The sequence below is a fragment of the Heterocephalus glaber genome, unplaced genomic scaffold (assembly GCF_053883595.1).
Source record: "Heterocephalus glaber isolate CG9 unplaced genomic scaffold, H.glaber_assembly_v1.0 deba00001498, whole genome shotgun sequence".
Classification (NCBI taxonomy): Eukaryota; Metazoa; Chordata; class Mammalia; order Rodentia; family Bathyergidae; genus Heterocephalus; species Heterocephalus glaber.
This window is the reverse complement of record NW_028258321.1, coordinates 7,053,082-7,062,080: the sequence shown is the minus strand read 5'-3', so window position 1 is coordinate 7,062,080 and position 8,999 is coordinate 7,053,082.

Here is an 8,999-nt window from a genome sequence, read left to right as displayed (position 1 = left end):
TGACTCGGAAAAGCAATAGAGGAAAGGGTGTGAAGAAAGCACCCCGCTCCCCTGTCAGCCGACAGATCTGTGGCCGGGCCAAAGTCTTTTTTCCCCCAGTACGAGGTATGGAGCCCAGAGCCTTTGTACTGAGCACATCCCTAGCTCCTTTTTAAACTTTCTTATTTGAGATGGGGTGGTTTTTTTGAGACAGGGTGTTGCTCTGTAATTTAGGTTGGCCTTGAACTCACGATGTAGTCCAGGCTGGCCTTAAACTCCTGGCAGTCCTCCTGCCTCAGCCTCCTGAGTGCTAGGATTACAGGCGGGCACCACCACGCCCAGTTGAGATAGGGTCTTGTAAATGGCTAAATTGCCCAGGGTGAACTCCAGTTTGTGACCCTCCTGCTTCAGCTTCCCAGAGTGCTCGGATGACTGGCACTTGTCACCACCAACTTGGGGCCACAGACTCGAAGTGAAGGGTGAGCTTGCTGGAGGAGCACCAGAACTCTGCAAGCAGGACAGTGGGCCCTGGCCAGAGCCCTGCTGGTGGAGCTGCCCCACCCAGTGAGACACAGCCAGCAGCTAAGTGCCAGAATCCAGCTCCTCTGTCCCCCGGCACAAAGCCCATCTTCCTCAAGTCCCTGGTGGAGACTTGGTCTGTCCCTGAGGGAGGGAGTCTGAGCCACTTGGTGGGAGCAGGAATCCAGGCCCTGGGGCCTGTGTGTGCAAGTCCCTCATCTCCACAGGAAGGCAAAAGCCAGCTGGGCTTAGCTTCAAAACCAGCCAAACACCTGGGAGACCCAGGCACTGTGGAAATCAAACGCTGCTTCCTGCCTCCTCCCCGGGCTCCACCAGCCCCAGCTCAGATCCCAGCCAACTCTTTCAAGGCGTCACCCTGGGACAGACTATGCTGTGGGCTGTGTACGAATGAACGGTTTAACCCTCACAGTAATACCATGAGTAAGTGCTGTTATTATCCCTGCCTTGCGGATGAGAGAACCAATACCCAAAGAGGCTCAGCCACTGCCCCAGGGTCAGCCAGGTTTAGGGGAAGCACCGGAATAGGAACCACGGCAGCCTGGCTGTTAGGGGCTGGCAGGGGTCTGAGTCCCGTGTGAGGCAGCAAAGCCCAGGCTCCGGGCCAGGCCGGAAGGTGGGGCCTTCTGAGCCTCAGGCCCTCCACGCCCGCCCGCCCCGTACCAGTGTCGCTACGTTTGGCAGCTGGTGGAGACACTTGCACCTCTCCCTTTCTGCACGTCACTGAGCCCTCACCTTCTCAACAACCAACACTTCCGACCGTTTGAAGCATCAGTTGTTTCCATCAATCATAACACTTCATCCCTTGATCTTTGTCAAGGTTGAAAAAAAACTGGGCTTGGCTGGGGAAGTAGCTCAGTGGTGGAGAACTTGCCTAGTGTGTAGAAGCACGAGGTGGACCCCAGCACTGGGCAAGCAAAGCAGAAGACCTGGGCTTTTCTGAGCTGAGGTTACTGATTTGGGGCTGCTGGAGATTAAACCCTGGTCCCTGCACGTGCCAAGTGCACATTCTACCACTAAGCTACATCTCCAGCCCGTGAACTTCAAATTTTTTAAATTCCACACTGCACGGGTCCCGTACTTACTGTATCTCTCTACCTCTTCACCTCCTGGGAGTCATTACTTCATTATTTAAGGCAGCTTGCACTTGTTTCCTGTGACATAAGATAAGCTTACTTCCGAGTGGTCAGGCTTTCTCAAGCTATCTATGAGCAGCGCCCCTCGGTCCCCTCCTTTCTCCTTCGATAGGTGTGGTTGTAACTATTTCAAAGTTCTGTTCTGGCCCATGATTTGAGCGTCCATTTTAGTGCCTATGCCACACTGTTTTCTCTTAATTACCCCATAACAAAATGTTTTATATTCAACCTTGCTCTTCTTTAGAAGATTATTTGATATGTTCACTATTTACTCATATAATTCTTTTTCTTTTTTTCCAGTACCTAGGATCAAACTCAGGACCTTGTGCTTTCGAGGCAGGCGCAGTGCCACTGAGCTAAATCCCCGGCCTGTTCACTATGTACTCTTTATCTGAAACTTAGAATCATTTTTCCTCCCTGAGTTCCAAGAAGATTTCTCCTATAACACTGATTAGCAGAGGGCCGGGGATTTAGCTCAGTGGTTTCACTGCCTGCTACACGAGTGCAAGGACCCAAGTTCAATCCCTGGTACCAAAAAGCAAAACAAACAAACAAAAAAACTGATTAGCAGGGCCCTAAGCCTGTAATTTATCTTGGGGAATATTGGCATTTTTGCAGTTCTTGGCCTCTTTGCCTAGGGGTGTGGCACCTGTCACATTTCTGTGTCTTTTTCAGCAGCTGCTGCGGCTGTGCAGAATCCCTTTGGGCTGATGTTCCCAGATGGGTTGGACACCTTCTCAGTGCTGGGTATCTGGGTTGCTTCCAAGTCAAGCTATTACAGAGAGCGATGCTATAGACATCTTTGTAGAAATTAAGTTCTCATTTCCTTAAGAAAAGGCTCAAATCCATGCAATTAAGAACGAACAAGGTGAAGTCACAACAGATCCAACAAAAATCCAGAGAATCATCAATACCTACTTTGAGAAACTGTACTCTAATAAAATGGAAAGCACAGAAGAAATGGACATATTCCTAGATACATACGAATTGCCAAAATGAAGAAGATATAGAAATTCTAAACACCCCAATTACAATGAGTGAAATTGAAAACGTAATTAAAAATTTACCAACAAAGAAAAGCCCAGGTCTTGATGGCTTCATTGCTGATTTTTTTTTTTTTTTTGGTACTGGGGATCGAATTTGGGGCCTTGTGCTCACTGAGGCAGGCGGCAGAACCACTGAGCTAAATTCCTGGCTTCACTGCTGAATTCTACAAGACATTTAAAGAAGAACTATTGCCATTACTCTTTAAACTCATCAATGAAATTGAAAGGGAAGCAAGGCTTCCAAATTCATTCCTGGAAGCAAGGGTTACTTTGATTCCAAAACCAGGGAAAGACCCAACCCAAAAAGAAAACTACAGGGCAATCTCCTTAATGAACATAGAAGCAAAAGTCCTCAACAAGATACTGGCAAACAGAATACAGAGGGTCATCAAGAAGATCATACATCCTGACCGAGTCAGATTTATCCCAGGGATGCAAGGATGGTTCAACATACATAAATCAATAAATGTAATACACTATATTAACAGGGTCAAGGACAAAAACCACATGATCATCTCAATAGATGCAGAAAAGGCATTTGACAAAAATCCAACACTCAATCATGATAAAAATGGTACAGAAAATTGGAATAGAAGGTCTTTATCTCAACCTGATTACGGCTATGAAAACCAACAGCCAACATCACACTAAATGGTCAAAAACTGAAAACTTTCATGCTAAAATCAGGAACAAGACAAGGATGCCCACTATCACCACTCCTGTTCAATATAGTTCTAGAAACATTGGCCACAGCAATTAGAAAAGAGAAAGAAATAAAAGGAATAAAGATAGGAAAGGAAGAAGTTAAGCTATCATTATTTGCTGATGATATGATACTTTACATAGAAGACCCAAAAAACTCTGCCAAAAGACTTCTAGACCTAATTGACAGATTCAGTAGAGTAGCTGGATACAAAGTCAACACTCAAAAAACAATAGCCTTCTTGTACACAAACAATAGACTCACTGAGAGAGAAATTAGGGAAACAATTCCTTTTATAATAGCATCCCCAAAAATGAAATATCTAGTAATCAATCTAACAAAGGAAGCAAAAGACCCCTACACAGAAAACTACAGCACTCTGAAGAAAGAGATTGAAGAGGATACAAGAAAATAGAAAGACATCCCTTGTTCCTGGGTAGGAAGAACCAATATAGTGAAAATGCCCGTACTTCCAAAACTGCTATATAGATTTAATGCAATGCTGATTGAAATTCCAACAATATATTTCACAGAACTAGAGAAAACAATCCAAAAATTCATTTGGAAGCAGAAGAGACCTAGAATAGCAAAAGCAATTCTAGGCAACAGAGACATGGCAGGGGGTATCACAATACCCAACTTGAAACTATACTACAAAGCTACTGTGATAAAAACAGCATGGTACTGGCAAAGGAACAGACCCAAAGATCAGTGGAATTGATTAGAAGATGCAGAAAAAACTCCAGACACACTCAGCGGCCTCATCTTTGACAAAGGAGCCAACCACCCTCACTGGAGGAAAGATAGTCTATTTAATAAATGGTGCTGGAAAAACTGGATTTCAACCTGCCAAAGATTAAAACTAGACACATATCTATCACCATGCACTAAATTAAGATTGAAGTGGATTAAAGATATAAATATTAAAACAGAAACACTAAACTTTCTGGAAGATAAGTTAGGTAGAACTCTCGAAGACATTGGCATAGGAAAAGACTTTATGAACAAAACCTCAGTAGCTCAGGAACTAACACAAAGAATCAACGACTGGGATCTCATCTTATTAAAAAGCTTCTGCACTGCAAGAGAAACCACCAACAGAGCTAAGAGACAACCTACAATGTGGGAAAGAATTTTTAGCAGCTGTACCTCAGACAAAGGTCTACTAACTAGAATATATAAAGAACTGAAAAAAATCAGACCCCCAAATTCAAAGACCCAATTCAAAAATGGGCATCTGAAATGAACAGACATTTCTCAGACAAAGAAGTAAAAGCAGCAAATAAACATATGAAAAAATGTTCAACATAACTGGTCATTCGAGAGATGAAGATGAAAACAACACTGAGATTCCACCTCACCCCAGAAAGAATGGTTGCTATCAAGAAATCAACCAGGGACAGGGATTTAGCTTAGTGGTTCCACTGCCTGCCCCGCAAGCACAAGGACCTGAGTTCGATCCCCGGTACCAAACAAAAAACAAAAAACAAGAAATCAACCAATAACAAATACTGGCAGGGTGTGCGGAGAAAGGAACCCTTCTCCACTGTTGGTGGGAGTGTAGACTGGTGCAATCACTGTGGAAATCAGTATGGAGATACCTTAAAGAACTAGGACTAGAGGTCCCATTTGACCCAGCTATTCCCCTGCTGAGTATCTTCCGAAAAGAATTAAAAGAATCACACCACAGCGATATATGTGTACTCATGTTTATAGCACCACAGTTTGGAAACAGCCCAAGTGCCCATCAACTGGAAACTGGATAAAGAAGATGTGGTTTTTTTCATAAAATGGAGTACTACTCAGCCATAAAGAATGAGAAACTAGAGACATTTATAGTTAAATGGATGCATATTGAGGAGATACTCTTAAGTGAAATAAATAGCACACACCTGTGTAAATACCGAATAGCTTCTCTGGTGTGAGAAACTGAAAGTGTAAATAAGGATTAAAATGATTAAAACGAATAATTGATAATTTGAAATAGGAAGAAAAGGTCCAAAGGGGTAGGGGAAGTGGGAGGGGAAGGGGAAAGAAAAGAAGGGAAAGGAAAAATTATGAGAAAAAGAAAAAATGGAAACAAAGTCTTTGTAAATAGGGAAGGGTGGAGGGGGTGAAGGGCACACAGGTAATGGGGAGAAAATAAGAACCAAGATACATCACGTGCAGGTACAAGATCCCAATGATAAATGTAAACCGCATTGTATACCTAGAATGTACCAATAATAGACTTAAAGCAAAAAAAAGTTTTTATTTCCTTGAGATAAGTTTCCAAAGTGGAATTATCTGATCAAAGGGTACAAACATTAGCATGGCTTGTTACGGAACCCAGAGATATGGGACCAACTTACAGCATCACCAGCCACGTTGGAAGAAATATCCACGTTCCCCTAACAAGCCCTTGAGCTGAGTGAGTAACCTATACCTAAGGTAAAGAAACAGTCCTGGGGGCGAAGAAGGAATTTGAGGGAGCAGTTCTCTCAGCTGACAGTGATTTGCCCACTCCTCCTGACCTGTAGCTGCCCTGCCGCCCGAGTCCTTCTCAGGATTGGTTCCCTGGCCAGTTCACTGTTACTTACTCAGCACACATCAGCACAGCATTCACTATGTGGTGGGCAGTAGTCTAAGCACTTCACAAACATGAACTCATTTGCTTACAATTCATTCACAAGATAGATCCTCTTTTTTTTTTTGGTACCGTGGATTGAACTCAGGACCTTGTGCTTGCAACGCAGGCGGCAGAACCACTGAACTAAATCCCCGGCCCTAGATCCTCTTTTTTATCACCCTCATTTTGTAGGTAAGGAAATTGAGTCACAGAGTAGCTTGTTGTAGGTCATATAGCTCGTAGGATTCAAAGTCAGGGAGTCTGGCATAAAGTTATTAACTGCTGTGTAGTGCTCCCTCTACCCTTCTTTTTCTGGTTGCTGCCTTGGTCCCAGAAGCCTCAATCCTAAGGAGAAAAAAGTCTAAACCTTTATGTGCTGGGTTTAGGACCCTCTTACCCTGGCCTTACAATGACCTCCTTCTCGTACACAGACACCCCTGCCATGTGCCAGCCCTGGGCTAAGCACTTTCATGTCTTTTCATCTTCTTAATCTTTACCACAATCATACAAAATGATAGCATATCCTCATTTCACAGAGGAGGAAGCTGAGAACCAGAGAAGTTAAGTATGCTGCCCAGTGCCACGAAGCCAGTGGAGCTGAACAGGGAGAATTTGAACCTAGTTGGTCAAACACTGTCTTTGGCCTGTCCATTATACAGTCCTCTCTCTGGCCTCCCAAAGGCCCACCCTTCACCCTACTCCATTTCCCTCTGGCGTGCTTGGTTTTCTTTTTTTTTTTTTTTGGTACCAGGGATCGAACTTGGGATCTTGCAGTTTCAAGGCAGGCGCCAGAACCACTGAGCTAAATCCCCGACCCTGCTTGGTTTTCTTAAAGTACTCAGAAGTGAAAACCAATTCATTCAGTGTAGTTCAGCAGGCTCTGACTGCCTGCCAGGGAGCTTCGTGGCCTCCCTCAAGGAAAGTGCCATTTTATCTTCTAGTTTTTGGAACTGAGGGCCACTCCCTGAGAGAGGCCCAGTAGCTCCTCCCTCCGGCCTCAAAGTCCACACCCTTCTGAGCCTGTGCACTAGGTTCCCACTTCCTGGCCTAGGCTCTTCATTGGTTTGCCAAGCGCGAATGATGGGCAGGTTCTGATTCCAGTGAGCAGACCACACCCCCTCAGCTCAGAGTGTTCCGATTTCTTCTCCAGGCCTTCAGGGGTGACTCACAGCTTAGGTACCTCAGGGGAGTGGTTTCCCCCAATCCCATCATGCAATTGTATGAGCTCCAAATGCCCAGGTGCACATTATGATGTGCATACAGAATCTCCACCTAGCTGGGGACTTAGCTGTGGTTCCACCGCCTGCCTCAAGAGCACAAGGACCCGAGTTCAATCCCCAGTACAGAAAAAAAAAAGAAGCAGAATAGGCGGAGCCACTCTCGTAATCCCTAGCGAACTGGAATATCTGAAGCTGTACTTAGGACCCAGCTCAGCCACCCCCCCCCCACTTTTAGCGTGTTCACTGGTTGTGTCCGAGCACCTTTTGTGTGACTGTGCACACCTGTCCGGGTGATGCACTTCTCGGTGCTCCTGCTGGAGTAGGAGAGAGGGCAAGTGTGCGTCTGTCTGCATGGCCGACCCACAGCTGCAGTGATGGCTCAGTGCCAGGTCCGTGTTCGTACACAGACCCGGCGTGGCGGCGTGTACCTGCAATCTCAGCACACTGGGAGGCTGAGGCAGGAGGATAGCAAGTTCCAGACCAGCCTGGGCAACTTAATGATTTAGTGAGACCCTGTCTCAAATTAAAATAAAAAGGGCTAGGGATGTAGCTCATGTGAAGGCCCTAGGTTGAACCCTGAATAGGGGGGCAGGGGGATAATTCATGGAGGTATTTTTGTGAGGCGCCTGTTTGTTCTTCTGCATTTGTATGTGAGTGTGTTTGTGTACCTATGACATACAAGGTGGATAAAAGCAGTGGTTAGGAAGGTTTCCCATACCCAGAATAGTAAAAAAGACTTGAGAGGAAGGCTGGACAGGAGAGGTGAGGGAGAGAGAGAGAGAGAGACAGAGAGAGAGAGAGAGAGGAGTCAGGCCTGATGCTTCAGGAAAAGCAAGGTATTATGGCAAATGAGAAATGTCCCAGACAGCCAGGCAAGGTGGCACCTGCTGGGAATCCCAGCACTCTGGGAGGCTGAGGCAGGAGATAGCTAGTTCAGGCTCAGCCTGGGCAAAGCAGTGACTTAGTGAGAGTCTGTCTTAAAAAAAAATTAAAAGGGCTGGAAATATACCTCAGTGAGATGGGCCTGAGTTCAATCCCTGGTACTGCAAAAAGAAAAAAAGAGTAGACAGGTCTACAGCATTCTCCAAAGTCCTTTGCATCCAGAGAGCAATGGTGGGAGCTGGGTGCCAGTGCACGCTGGCCTAGCGTGGTGTAGCCCACCTGTCGGGGAGGGACTGACTGAGGGCCACCTGACAGGTTCTCTGTACCACACCTGGTACTGCCCACGGAGCCTATGGCCTCCTCGAGGCCCGGAGAGTCTGGCAAGAGCTCCAGATGCCCATAAAACAGCCAGCCCGCTGCCCCTTACCTCCTGCCTGCTCCCTGGGCCAAGGAGCGTCCTTCACCAGAAGCTGCGGAAGGATTCACTGACTTCAGAGGAGGCTGGGAGGAGGTCGGCCTCTGAGGTGAGAATGCTTTTCTGAGGCTGCAGGCTCCTCATTGCTGAGGGCCTTAGGCAAGAACTGTCTGCTTCAGTGAAGGCTGAGAAGGACCAGGGCTGGGTAATGACCAGTGGCTCCAGGGCAGGGCTGAGGCAGGGGCTGGCGTGCTCGCTCCCTCTCTCTCCCTCTCTCTCTCTTCTGGTACCAGGGATCAAACTCAGGACCTTGCTCTGTGAAGCACGGGGCAGCACCACTGAGCTAAATCCCCAGCCCTGGCTCTCTTCACCTTGAAAGTCTGTCTGCATGCAGTTTTCTGCCGTGCAATGTCCTATTTTTCCAGGGTTTTTTTCTGGTGCTTTAGCCTTGCCCTCTCGGCGGGCCCCTAGAC